A 15,508-nucleotide genomic window follows, 5' to 3' on the forward strand; every position below is an offset into this window, starting at 1 on the left:
TTCCATACAGCGGAAAATACACATGTATCGTCTGCGTATACAAAGACACCATATCGACGAATTATGCCATTTGGTATTGTTGGTCGTTGCCACGATAATCCAAAAGATGTTGACGTTAAATATACAACAGAAACATTAACCACTTTATCCGGTTCTGAAAACAAATATATAATTATCAATGCGAACCGCTGCATGCTTGCTACATGCTGAAACTTTTCATTATTATTTGGTTGGTTTTTAAAATGCGAATATTCATTACTCACTCGAATACGACAGATAATGTGTCTACTCTAATATTATTGGAAAAAGATAAAGCAACATACCTTCTTCGAGTGTACTTTGAAGTAACTGTTGTGTTACACCCAATCCAGTAAGGTTTCCAAATTCATAATTTGTGATGAAAGTCTGAATTGTTATATTGCAAGGTGTTCCAGGATCAAGGTCATAAATCGATACTGAAGGGAAATAGCTCGACGTCGTTTTGGAAATTGCTAAGCCATTATTTGGACTCAGACAATCGAAGTGTACAAAAAAGCCATCAATGTGACCTGACAGAACAGTTTTCCAAGATACTTGAATTGAACTATTTGTAATATATGTTATATTTATAGTGGCGTTTGAAACAGACTCTGGACCTGAAAAAGAACGCACACTTTTGTAAGCCTTCTCTTTACAGCAACTCGCCTAATAATATTATATTGATGCTAATATATTCTGCTTATTAATCTTTCAACATGTCAAACAATGAAAAACACACTTAAAAGTGTGATTTTTAGTAAACAAATAGAGTATAATATGAAAATTCGCATACGTACTCGTATATGTAACAATTTCGGCATAGCGTTCACTAATGACTGTCGATAACACAGTGTACAAGCGAAATCTGTAGATTGTCCCAGGCGCTAAACCTTCTACAACAGCTTCCTTATTATCTCTCGATCGATTGGTTTCTCCAAGAATGTATATCGATATATTATACTGCACCATGTAATAATCAAACCAAAGACCGGTGTTGCTTGAAAGGTTCATAGTGACCGAATAATTACTGGCAATAATGAAAGAGGCATTGGGTGGAAACGGAGCTGAAAAGTAACAAATGGCACGATCGTGTTTTTTTTCCATCCAATAAATACATATATTTTGTCTTAAATGGTTTCGTTAACAGTCTGCTTCATAATACACTAGTTTAGTTTGGATCAATTAATTAATCAGTTCATTTTAATATGTATGATTGTATGTATTTCGTATGGTATTGTATGATTTTTTTATCTATTCATTCATTCGATCAATTAATTTAATACATGTATTCACCTCATGAATATAAATAACCAATCCTATACATAAATGACATTTGATAATTCAAATGTAACAGTTATCAATATGTCCATTCACTAATTAATAAAAAAACATGCATACATTAAGTTAATATATTCAATATCTCGTTCATCTATTCATTCACTAATTAATCAAAACATGCATTCATTAATTTAATATATTCACTCCCTCGTTCAAATAGTTCATCATAACAAAAAGCATTTATTTTAATAAACAATCAAACCTGTAACTGAGTAGACTGCAGCGGATTCTTTACTCTCATAACCACTTGTCAGCACAGCAAGCGCAGTTACCGAGTAGTTTGTTGCTCCAGTTAGATTCCCCACATGGACTGATTTTATGAATTTACTCCATGAAGTGAAATTCGAACAATATGAACTTTGCTTTTCACAAGCCATTATTTTCACGTAGTCATAACGGTCATCCGACATGTTGAAATTCACTGTGATATTGGTTTCATAGATAAGTTCCTTGGGGATTTCACTAATCGCCGGAGTGGAAGGAACTGAAATAGACCAGACAGATTCAAATCGGAATGGCAATAATGCAACAAACTTACTTATCAGCTCTCACATATCAAACAATGTGTTGCATAACGACTTTGATTGACGGTGCTGTTTTGACTACTGTTTGAGCGTCGGCGGATTTTAAAGTTTGCACAAAGTACCTTTCCAACAGACATTGGTTTGATGTAAAGAAATGAAAGGATTTACAATTTGAATATACATCAGGAGCATTCAATTACGTTAAACTAACGTTATATCGTGTCTTTAAATTGTTAATCAAATGTTCATATTTATAGTATTTTATATAGCAGAGCAGTTTTACGCACTCTCATTAGACTTATTTCAATTGCAGAGCTATGTGGGAATAGCTTCTCCATTTAAAACGACACCGTAAGAAATGAAAGTATTTGTACACAGCGTACAATTATTTAGAACATGTTTTATTGTAAGAGGTTATTGTTATTTAATATTGTCACTATAACTCTGTTTGTGTAATGTGTTCAAATGCATCAACATACAATGCTCCAGTCTAGAGCACATTATGGTAAAAATCACTGTTTAATATAATTTATATTAATCGATTCAATGTTAATATTATTCAGTGTGTCATATACATTGTTAAACCGACATATGTTATACGCTTTAAATTTCATAACTTACATACAATACAAATCGACATGAGTCGTATCAAAACAAAAGAGCAATTTTTGAATATGAAATTACTTTAGAAGACATACGTACGAGTACATGCGTTGACTACGTGGTATCGTTCACTTTTAACTGCTGATAAAACAGTATAAACGGTAAAAATGTAGCACGTTCCAGACACTAAGTTTTCAACAATAGACGACTTATTATCTCTCGATACCTTTGTTTCTCTAAGCTTGTCTATTGATATATTATACTGCACAATGTAATAATCAAACCAAAGACCAACGTTGCTGGAAAAGTTAAGAGTGATTGAATCATTATTGGCACTAATGAAGGTCACGTTTGTCGGCAACGGAGCTGAAAAGAGAAGAACGTAATTATTGCTAGAAATTATGTACGTGGCGCATAAAACAAATGTAATAGGCACACGTTGGTCATTTTTATAAGTTACCATTCAGCTATAAATTCATGCACGATACTACTAATGTATTTATTTATTTATTTGTTACATATAGTGTTTACTTATTTGATATTTTCATTTTTTATGCAAAAAAGTATTCAGTCCGTTTTTAGTTCTCCCAGTTAAATGTACACAATATTATAACAAGAAAAGAAAACCAAACCTGTGACTGAATGGACGGCAACAGATTCTTGACTTCTTGAAACATTATTCAGCACAGCGATCGCTGTTACAGAATAGTTGGTTCCTCCAGTTAGATTTGTTTGTACTACTGATTTTGAAAAATAATCCCACGATCGTTTTGTGGAACAGTCTGAACTACTACTGACACATGTCTTTATTTCCATGTAAGAATAACGATTATCTGACATGTTAAAAATTACTGTGAAATTGTTCTCATAGATAAGTTCTTGGGGAACTGTTACATTTGTCGGTGTTGATGGAACTGAAATATACAGTGTTAGCAAATGAGTCACTTGTAATGGCGTTTGTTAAACCTTTTACGGTTAATGCAATATAAAGTTGGATAAAAAATCACTTCAATCCACTATTTACAAATACGCTACTGATGTATCTTACCAGTGAAAGCGTACAGGGTGGAGTTTTTGGTGCTCCTGTGGCCAGGTACCTCCGTAAACACAGCGACCTTATAATAAATTCCCGATAACAAGCCATTAATTGTTATCGTGTTGTTTGCGAATCCTGCACTTGCCATTTCGAATACACCATAACTGGAGTTAGTAACCACGGAAGCCCAGGTTGTATATCGAACACCAGTTTTATTGACGGCTATGGTCAGTGAATTCGCCGTAGTATTGTTCCATACGACGAAAATATCAGGTACCTCAGGTACTAAAATAATTGGTTCCATTAAAAATCATTTGCTGAGTTTATATGTGTGCTTACAAGTATAAGAAGACGTCTACTTAAACCCTTTCATAGTCACATACAACATAACGTGTTGTTCACGCTTGATTGTCATTTTCGGCTCAGGTAATTTTAAAAAGTACCCCGAGTTTTCTTAAGCATACTAAAAGTATAAGGGGTACGAAAAATATACTTAAAGGTAGCCTGGAGTAAGGCTGGGTACCTTAAAGCGTATTTTCCTTACCCATGGCACTTTTTAGTGTACATAAGAGCACCCGGGTTACTTTTAAGTAGTACCTGATCCGACAACAACGATTTGTGTGGAAATAGCTTCTCCACTTAAAACGACACCGTAAGAAAGTATTTGTACACAGTGTACAATTATTAAGAACATGTTTTATCGTAAGAGGTTATTGTTATTTCATATTGTTAGTATAAGTATTTTTCAAGTAATGTGTTTAAATTATTATACATGCAATGCTTCAGTCTACAGCGCATTATTGACAAAAACCACTGTTGTATATATTAAATGTTAATAAATTCAATTTTAATATTATTCAGTGTGTCATAAACATTGTTAAACCGAAATATGTTAAACGATTGAAATTTCATAACTTACATACAATACAAATCCACATGAGTCGTACTTAAACAAAAGAGCATTTTTTGAATATGAAATTACTTTAGAAGACATACGTACGAGTGCATGTGTTGACTACGTGGTATCGTTCACTTTTAACTGCTGATAAAACAGTATAAACGGTAAAAATGTAGCACGTTCCAGACACTAAATCTTCAACAATAGCCGACTTATTATCTCTCGATACCTTGGTTTCTCTAAGCTGGTCTATTGATATAGTATACTGCACAATGTAATAATCAAACCAAAGACCAACGTTGCTGGAAAAGTTAAGAGTGACTGAATCATTATTGGCACTAATGAAGGTCACGTTTGTCGGCAACGGAGCTAAAAAGAGAAGAACGTAATTATTGCTAGAAATTATGTACGTGGCGCATAAAACAAATTTAATGTGTCTTTATTATTAAAGGTAACCATTCGCCTATAAATTCATTCACTATACTACTCATGTATTAATTTATTAATAAGATCTTGTGTTTACTTATTTGATATATTAATTTATTTATGAAAAAGATTATTCGTTCCGTTTTTAGTTCGCCCAGTTAAATTTATACATTATTTTTAAAAAAGATACCAAACCTGTGACTGAATAGACGGCAACAGATTCTTGACTTCTTGAAACATTATTAAGCACAGCGATCGCTGTTACAGAATAGTTGGTTCCTCCAGTTAGATTTGTTTGTACTACTGATTTTGAAAAATAATCCCACGATCTTTTTGTGGAACAGTTTGAACTTCTATTTACACATGACTTTATTTCCACGTAAGAATAACGATCATCTGACATGTTAAAATTTACTGTGAAATTATTCTCATAGATAAGTTCTCTGGGAACTGTTACATTTGTCGGTGTGGATGGAACTGAAATGTATCATTACCGTGTTAGCTAAGGAGTCATTTTTAATGGCGTTTAATACAACGTTTTACGGTTAATGTAATATAAAGTTGAATAAAAGAATCACTTCAATTCACTTTTTACAAATACGCTACTGATGTATCTTACCAGTGAAAGCGTACAGGGTGGCGTTTTTGGTGCTCCTGTGGCCAGGCACCTCCGTAAAAACATCGACCTTATAATAAATTCCCGATAACAAGCCATTAATTGTTATCGTGTTGTTTTCGAATCCTGTTCTTGCCATTTCGTATACACCATAACTGGAGTTAGTAACCACGGAAGCCCAGGTTGTATATCGAACACCAGTGTTATTGACGGCTATGGTCAGTGAATTCGCCGTAGTATTGTTCCATACAACGAAACTATCAGGTAACTTCGGCACTAAAATAATTATTTTCAATACAAATCATTTGCTGAGTTTATATGTGTGCTAACAAATATAAGGAAACGTTAAATTTGACAATTTCATAGTAAAATACAACATAACGTGTTGTTCACGCTCCATTGGACAATGTCTGTAGTATACTTAAATGTACCAGGGGTACGGAAATTATACTAAAAGATAGCCTGCTTCCTTAAAGCGTTTTTTCCTTACCCAGGTTACTTTTTAGTATACATTATAGCACCCGGGGTACTTTTAAGTCGTACCTGATCAGACAACGACCAATTTAGACACCCGGCTCAGATACTACTCAAAAGTACCCCAGGTACTTTTAAGTATTCTTCAAAGTACCCAGGGTTCGGAAAATATACTAAAATGTATCCCGAAGTATGAACGGCAATTTTTACGCCTTCAAGCGTATTTTCCGTACCCGCGGTTCGTTGTAGTTTACTCAAAAGTACCCGGGGTTCTTTTCAGTAGTTTTTTCAGTAGTACCTGAGTCGACACCGACAAATTGAGAGTTATTTACCGTCATGATTTATTCGTTAGTTTTCATAAAGTACGTAGTGCAAATTGAATCAATTTTATTAGACGTATATATACCTGTATATACTATTATGCTTTCCTGCAAATAATGTATGCCTTTATACGACGCGTACACCGATATATTATATCTGCACCCTGCCGTTAAATTGGAGATACGTATGTCACCGTATGACCAATGACTGAACGTGCACCTGGTGGTCTTAAAACCGCATAATCCACTGAAGAGCACCACTTCATCAAGCTCAACGGTGTACTCAGTTAAGTAATCATAGCCCCTTGTGAGCGTTATACTACTTGTGCTTGAAAAGGATATATACGTGTCGTTAAAATCAGATGATCCTGAAAATATACATCAACAACATGTGAGTATATAATACGTATTAACAATATACGTATTGCGTTCATTTAACTTTATAGCATCACTGACCGATTCGTTAAAGTATAGTATTTATACGTCAAACTGAAATAAGATCTATAATAAAGGCGACATAAAAATTGTTAAAAATGATACAGTATAACATTTATCTTGACTGTATCGTATTGTGATTCACCGTCTCACATGCGTTATCTTTTGCGGCATGTTATTTCGCAATAGTTGAGTTTATGATGAAGTGACATCTCGAACAAGCCCCAAATTTTGCAAATGCTAGTTTGTAAACTGTTTTGTTTTACCTTTATCTTTACGGTAGCAATTTTGTATATTGCATGCGTCGTACCGTTTCATTTTGATTATATGCTCAATTTCAAAATCTTTGAATACAAGTGTGTAGTAATTGTGGGCATGTTTTGAGACAGCCTGACCAAGAAACGTATACAAATAAAGACCGCAAAATATATCCTACATTACATGTTCACCTTAGCAAATGGAGGCGGGGTTTAAGTAAATACATAATAAAGCAGTTGCATTGTTAGAAGAAGTCAAATATTTGTTACGTTTTGCACTAATACAATAACCAACAGCAGACTCGGGCACTAGCAGTAGAGTGCAAGTAATGGACGTGTATCGCCAAGATTTGTGATTGTTTAAGTGCAAATCAATCCCTTGTAAAGGTTAGCATAGTATTAAATAAACACAAACTAACACACACTTGCTATCAATGTTCTTACATTCACTATTTTCGTTTCCATTACGATTTAATTGCGCATATAAACAAATACTTACTTCGCTGTCGGACTATTGCCAACGGAGACTCTGGCGAATGAATCGTGAAGAATATCATTAAAATGCCAGATAAAATGACTGCCTACAAAATACGAAAACTTGTTTGTGTATGTGTCGTTTACACAGAATTATGTCAGAAACACAAAATGTATCATAATTGAGTCCACAAGCAACGATTTTACGTTACGATAATCGACTTTCTTGCTGCTGAATATTATTAAACTTATGCATGATCATTGCTCATGAAAATTGATATCGATCCAACATTTTGACAAAACGTAATTATATATGATATATTCTTAGTAGAATATTAATTTGAGATCAAACTGCCCATAGCTCATACTTATCAACTAAAGTTGTCGAATATAAATACTTACGAATAAAACGGAAATCCGTGAACCCTCACGGGCTGGTTTCACGTCTCTTATCGGTTGTTTCAAATCCATTTGGTGAGGAAGAGCTTCGGAATATATCAACGTAATATCACTGAGCTAATGTGTCTAATAATACATTTAATGAAAAGTAGTCAAAGCAGCTAAAAGTCTTAACAGCTAATCATACAATATATGCATATTCATTGTTGATTACCATTTCAACTATAATGTAAACATTAAGCGATTTCAGTTAGTTTTTATAGCGTTCAGTGACACCTCCTGTTTTAGAATTATGTCAGAACATTTGTAATTAACTGTGATCAAAGAAAAGATTAGATTTTTGTGCGAAATTGTTTAAAATAAATTATTATCACGCTGGTTTTCTCATGGTGTATATATTACAAAGCCGTATATTGACATTTATTGTACCAATACATCGGATTTGTAGGCCAGTTAGGCAATTTACATTACAGATGAAACGATTTGTATGAGCTGTATCATAAATTTAAGAACAAGAATTTGTCCGAAACACACAGATGTCCCGAATTTATCTCATTTGACACAGAAGACACACAGCGTGAACAGGTAGCGCATTATGTATGTTCCCGTCTTTTGTGACTGTAGTTGGACATAAAGCCTATTTTACTTTTTTTTCTAGTTGCTCGTAAAATAAGGACCATAGTCTTACACATATTGACTAAAGCCATATAAGACATTTACAAACGTTTCAAGTGACCTTGACCTTTAAGCGAGCTACATGGTTGTTGCACAGGACACATCATCTTGATAAGATTATCATTTGTATCAATAATTGTTTAACATGTGTTTCGGCCGGACACAACATGTCCAGATATTATAATCAGTTGTGCCACTCTAAATGTACAAACTCCAGTATAAATAGTTAGCTTAACGTTAAAGCGTATGCTATGTTTGTGCACGATCTGTCATGCTATGATGATAATTTGTGTCAATTTATTTTGAAATCCAATAAAAAATGACAACGCTATAAGCTATACACAAATATTAGTTTTCATTCCATCCATAAAATAAATATGTAAGAATACAAAATGCCCAGTATGACCTTGAACTTAAAGCGAGCGTCATTGTTGTTGCACGCTACACGTCGTCATGATATGATGATCTATTTTGCCAGTTTCGAAGCCCATAATTCACGATACAGTTTTGAGCCGGAAACGAGATGTCCCTCACGCACCAACACACACGAACATGCATACTCAGACACATACACACGGACATAGGTAATACGGCATGCCCTTCCGCAATTATTGGCGTCGCTCTGGAGAGCGGCGACTAGTATGTAATGCATTTATTTTCGCTTATGGGAGGAGAAATTATTTTACGGATCAATGTATATATTTTTGTTTTAAGAATATCTGCATAGTGGTGATTTTTTGTATAAATTAGTGTAAATAAGTACTGCATGTGTGCCAATTACATTTATTACAACATTTATTGCCAATAATGCAAAACTAATTGTTTTAATTAATAACTGATCCACAGCTGATCACAGGGGAAAGATCACAGGGACTGGGCAAATACGCGAAACTTTCTGGTTTTGTTTAAAAACAAAACATAATCAAAATATATTTATTTTGTGGTTTTTCTAATAGCTCAGTTGGGAGAGCGTTAGACTGAAGTTGTTTACGCAACAATCATCTAATGGCCCCCGGTTCAATCCCGGGTTCCGGCACGAACGGAACAGTTCGGCGGCTGACAATTTTTTTCAGTCAGGTTAATAAAAATAATAAAGTTTTATTTTATGTAGACATTTTAAAATCCATTTTACTACAATTGGACATTTTTATTAAAATTAATGGATGCCGCGTGGTGACAACGTTAATTAAAATTTCTTACATCACTTAAATATCTTATAAAAAAATACACGTGTTTTTATATTAACAAATAAATGCAAACAGCACATCTATTATCCATGTATTTTTATGGTTGTCTATCATAGGCCCTAAGTACTTTCCCTACCACATATAGAGCGCGAAGCTCGACACGTATTATTGATTGTAACAACGAGTTGCGATGAAGGAAGCAGCCGCTTATCAAGGAGAAGCTGTGGCCCAGCAATCCGTTTCCCTAGAGTCAAGCACTCCTCGGATTTTTTTTTAAGAACCACATAAATAGCGCGAAGCGCGACACGTATTACTATCCAGGTGGTATGGGCCCTTTAGCATTATCCGACCATTACGTCCATAGTTATCTTCCTTAGAATTTGAGAAAATTTGAAATCGTTGTTCGAAGTCCAAAATTTTCATCCGATTGTTCACAAACTTGCACAGGTGATTTATCAATGAGGACCCAACCCAAACTCTCTATATGAGCATTATCGGACCATAAGTCCAGAATTATGTCCCTTTGAATTTAAAAATAAAAGTGAAAAACTGCTTGGTTAGGTGATTATGTCAACATTTTTCATCAGATTCTACAGTGTCTTCAAATCAATGAGCATTTTTACCTCATTAAAAATGAGAAACATCGGGACAATAAGTCCAGCATTTTTTTCTATTAAATTTGACAAAATAAACAATTTCCACTTGTTTAAAAGATTTCACAACTTTCGTCTGAATCTTTCCAAACTTGTTAAGTGTTTTTATATCAGTATTACTCGAACCCTATTGAAAATGATGAATATCGGAGCAATAAATATATTATGATCTTTTACTGCATTTCAAAGTATTGTGAAATGCAGCTTCTTTATGCAATTTACAGTTTTCATTCAATTTTTTTCAAACTTTTACAGTGTTTTCATATCAATGAATACTCAACCCCTATCGTAAATGAGCAACGTAAGAATAAGTTCAGAATCATCTCCCCTTGAAGTTGAGAAAAATATGAAATTACGCTTACAAGATCAAGCAGATTTTTTAAAACCTACACAGTTCTGTTCCATTAATGAAAACTGCACACGGATGCCAGTAAAAAAGGAAACCAATGTAAATAAAATGAACTATGAAATATTTGGGGGTTACAACACAAAATCATAGATAATGGTTATTTGGGAGTTATAACACAACATCATAAATAATGGTTATTTGGGGGTTATAACACAAAATTATAGATAATGGCGATACATGTATCTTTTTCTATTTTGTTTAAAATAATCGGCCAATATATTAATATTTACAGTAGAAAAAAATCGTTCCATGTAACGTCATTGAGTGCCTTTTACACTGACATTCCCGACGCCCTTTGATGCTTTGCATCAATACTTATCTTGTATGTCTTTGAAATAAGAAAATGCAACCTGACTGCATGCGGAGACGATTCGAAACTGGTTACTTGTGACGTAATTGATAAGGGCATTATCGTGAATGTAGACGGATGTACATGTCAGTATACGTCAGACTTCTTCCGCATCAAAAGATATATCTTTATTTTGATAGTTAAGAATATATAAACATGCATGTTACATTCGTGCAGTTATCGCGCATGAATATTACCCATCAATTGAATAAAGCTGCCTACAGTTTGAATAATAACATTCGTTTTACTATCCCACGCTTTTTAAGAAGTATTTGTTTCTTTACAAAGATGATAAACCCCCGAATATAAGACACTCGTGATAAGCACACAGTTAACAGTGCATACATATGCGCAGTGTTTTTCGACTTACCTACGTGAAATCCGAGTTTATCATGTGAAAAGTGTAACGAAACTGCTCCATGAAATGATTAATATAGTATATGTCAGATAATAATTATCAATTTGCGATAGCAGTACATGTTAACAGTATTACAATACATAATAAAAACCGTATCTATAAAAGTTATAATATAAATCCGAGGCAAGAGCGATGTGTATTGTGTATTTACACTTAAAAAAGACAAATGCATATTTAATAACAAGCTCCTCTTACACAGAAACATAAGACAAATTCTATTGCCGTATATGACTAATTATTGTTTTAATTGACATGATAAGATTAAACATATGTTCAAATAAGGTTATCAGGGATTTCTGGGGTAAAAAAGGATTGTATGTGTGCATTTCGAGGTTGTTTAAGGTCCTTACCGAGCCTATGGCTTCATTATGTGCGGACTCGGAGTGTGCAAAAGCACTGCTACCTAATTAAATTAGAAGACTTACGAATGTTTGGGCGAATGTCGAATTATAGCTGCAATAATCCCAGCTATTTCGTTGTTACTAAAATACTTTCAAATTTGGTGTGGTCTTGTGTTGTGGGGGGAAGCTGGCGTACTGGAGAACCCTGAGAAAAACCCAACCTGTCCGGAATGGTGACCTCCCGGACAACCTTTTGGGATTGATAGAGCTTAATATGGATGCTAGCACTCTGCGCATTCGAACGGGTGAAAAGGCAGAGTTTAGAATGTTAACTTTTGCTAGCACTTTGCATGCGTAGGAGTGAAAAGGCTAAGTTATTATATCGAGCTACATTTAAACGAAGATCTATTCACGAATTCGACATTATCAAATAACGCGCTTAACGAGAGCGAGAGTTCAGCGAGATTTCCGCTTCGGGGGGGGGGTACCGGAGTTATTGCGTAACTGTTTACAACGAGAAAAACATGGCAGTGCAAAGTTAAGATCTGATTAAGATAATTATATCGTTATGTGTCTTGAATATTATTAGAATATACATTGTTTTATCAAATTCGACTATCAAATGATGTAATAAGGGTAAACGACAATCGGTAAGAAAGACTTTTGCTGCGCTGATGGTTGCTCTTATGAACGTTCACGGGGAGCAGTTTGCAAATTCCACAAATTTTTTAAAGATCCAAAGAAAAGATCGGCATGGTTATCTAAAATATCAAGGGTCGTTAAAGTAACAGAAAATGGAAAAACAGTTACAAAACCGTGGGTACCAAGTAAGTCATCAAAGCTCTGCAGCTGTCACTTCGATACTCCATCCACCAGATCAAGGAAATTCAGTTTTGTTCCTTCCATATTCAAGCACAGACCAGCCAGCACCGAGCCAAACAGAAAACCACCCAAAGAACGAGCTCCCGGTCTTCCAAATATAAGCACTACAAGTACAAGGAGACCCCTGTTTACAGCCATTCCATTGGTATGTATTTAATAAATAAGTATTGCTTAATTTGCTGAGTAATTGCTAGTTCTGGCTACCATAACTTTAAATGTCGCTTTTTATGATTTTTGACAGGCGCGACATTAAGTACAGGTCTGTCAATATTATATAAACTGTACGCTGAAGTTTCTTTAGCTAAGTAATTGCTATGTGTAACAAAAAAATCATTTATGTATTTTATTGCGAGATTTTTGTGTGAAGCCTTTTACTCCTCGGCTGTGTGGACCCCTTTGATACAGCCCGGTGTTACATTAAGTCAGTCATTTATTTTGGTTTTGTAAAAGTACTTCACTATACATCAGTCTTGTATGTTTTTTTTTAAATGGCATCTTTCAGAATTCAACTGAGATTCAGACATCCCAAGCCCGGGAGATATTTGCTGGTGGCTGTGATGCTGATCGAGACTTCAGCCCGGATGCTTCATTGGAAAATGCTGATATAGAGACTGGTCAAATAGAAGACCTTGTACGTTCTTGCCCTTTGTTCTTTATTAAGTGCCTATAGTATATGGACTATAAAGTAACGCTGTTATAATATTAAGATTAAATGTAAATGAACGTCAAAGTGAGCTTAATGTACATATAAGGGAATAAACAATTTACATGATGGAAATAAATTAAGACTTATTTGTTCAACCAGGTCAGATACATACTTTTTTTATTCATTTGTGCATTATTAAAACATACATGTACCTTTTAGTTTAACTTTTAAGATTTTTATTGCTAACAACATTACAGCTTATTCTTCAACATAAACTGTCTTATTTAAATTAACTTGTGTCACGTTATCGTTCATAGTTCATGGACGACACATAGTTATAACAATGTTCATTACTCTTAAATTACTGGTGTGTAGCCTATCATTCGATATCTCGTCATGCGCGGATTTCCAAGATGACGAGTTTTGCATTAACTACCATTTTCTCGTGCCGCGCATGGGACAAGTCCGTCCCTCTCTATTAATGTTAATTTCTCTGCGTAATGTAAGATGAAATATTCAACAACACCATATATCAGTTTCTAGTCCAATTTAATGTCTGACTTAACTAATATTTCAGTTATACAAATACGTTGTGATCGCTACATGATTGTGTCTTTTTCGATCCGTACGCCTGCAAGTCTAAACGCTAACTGACTATTTCCCTCTAACATTTGCCCCGTGAAACTCAGTTATGAATCCCATTGGTTAGTCTTCTAAATAAGCTGATTGGCTAGATTACTAAGAATCCCATTGGTCAGTCTATGCGTTGCTCGACCAATACAAACATACCGGCCTTGTGTCAACTATACTATTCTTTAATCTCTCCCTCATCGATAAGCTTATTAGAACATATGTGCACTTTGTGACTGTCATGTTTACTGGCCCTTTTGATAAAATTTTCAATATTTCTTACATGAGGTAAACCCACATATTCCACCTTCAATTTCTAACCAAATATGACACAACTCTACACGTAAATCTGATAAGATTTCATCTTTAGATAAACCATATTTCGGCTGATTATTTTTGATAACTTCTTGTACTGAGCATATTTCATTATCATTTACCGATTTTATTCGCCCTATGGCACAGTGTCGTCTAAGCCTTATTGTTTTGTGCGTATTGTTTATAATTAAAATGGGAAATTGCCTATCACGCGTTGTCTTGACTACTGAATTAACAATTGTTAAACCAGGTTCATTATTAAAGAAAGAATTGCTTATTCCATTGAATTCATAATTTGTATTTGAACGTATGCAGTTTCTTTTAGGTTGAGCAAAGAGTCTATATGCAGTTTGTGGTTTTAACACAGTATGTCTAGTTAATCTCGCTACCGTTGAAAGATGTGCATCTTCGTCTAGAGGTACATAACAGTTATCAATCCTAAAACATCCTAAATCAAAGTATAAACGGACACCATTATCTTGTGAAAAGTCTCTTCCTAAAATAACATTTCTATTTATGTTACTTACTACAAAAAACATGTGCTCTTTATATATGCTTCCTATTTTGAATATCAATTTTACACTTCCGTGGACATGTAATGAATTTCCGTTTACCGACTTTAGAATTACTTTTTTAAATATCAGTGCTGGTTTTTGTTTCAACATATCATAAGTACGTTAACTCACGATAGAACACTCGGCCCCAGAATCAACTAGGCTCCTAAAGTGAAAACCACCTGTTGAAATAACACAAGAATTTGGACTACCACACAAAGCGATATTATATGTCTCGACTTTTTCATTCTTACCATAGACCCCTTTTTGGTAAGAATTTACTAGTTTTTTCGATTAATGTACGTTTTTCTTTGAGTACATTCTCTCCTAAAGTGTCCTAATTTACCACAATTCCAACAATCAATTTTATCTTTCCAATTTTTGTCATATTCGTTCGTGCGCCCGTTACTGTTTTGACATATCGTATGACCGTTCCGTCCTACTGTATATGCACTTATCTCGCGTTGCCTACGGCGACAGATTTCAATAGAATGACCGTGTTTCTTGCAATATGTGCAAACAATAGATGACCTAATATAATCGATATCTGTCTGAATATTATCGGTCGTAATGTTATCAAGTCCATTTATTTGCGATCGCAACTCAAATCTAGCTCTGATACTTTGTTCCT

The 15,508-nt window shown here is 34.5% G+C and overlaps 1 long non-coding RNA gene across 1 annotated transcript; it reads right to left on the bottom strand.

Moving 5' to 3' along the window:
• Positions 1-2,582: 2,582 nt before the first annotated feature.
• Positions 2,583-5,165, bottom strand: LOC127852272 (uncharacterized). Its single transcript, XR_008036159.1, has 3 exons — positions 5,039-5,165; positions 4,647-4,786; positions 2,583-2,709 (listed from the first exon to the last, which is right to left on the bottom strand). It is a non-coding gene; the product is annotated as an uncharacterized LOC127852272 (long non-coding RNA).
• Positions 5,166-15,508: the final 10,343 nt, after the last annotated feature.

The sequence above is a fragment of the Dreissena polymorpha genome, chromosome 12, assembly GCF_020536995.1.
Source record: "Dreissena polymorpha isolate Duluth1 chromosome 12, UMN_Dpol_1.0, whole genome shotgun sequence".
In the NCBI taxonomy this organism is placed as follows: domain Eukaryota; kingdom Metazoa; phylum Mollusca; class Bivalvia; order Myida; family Dreissenidae; genus Dreissena; species Dreissena polymorpha.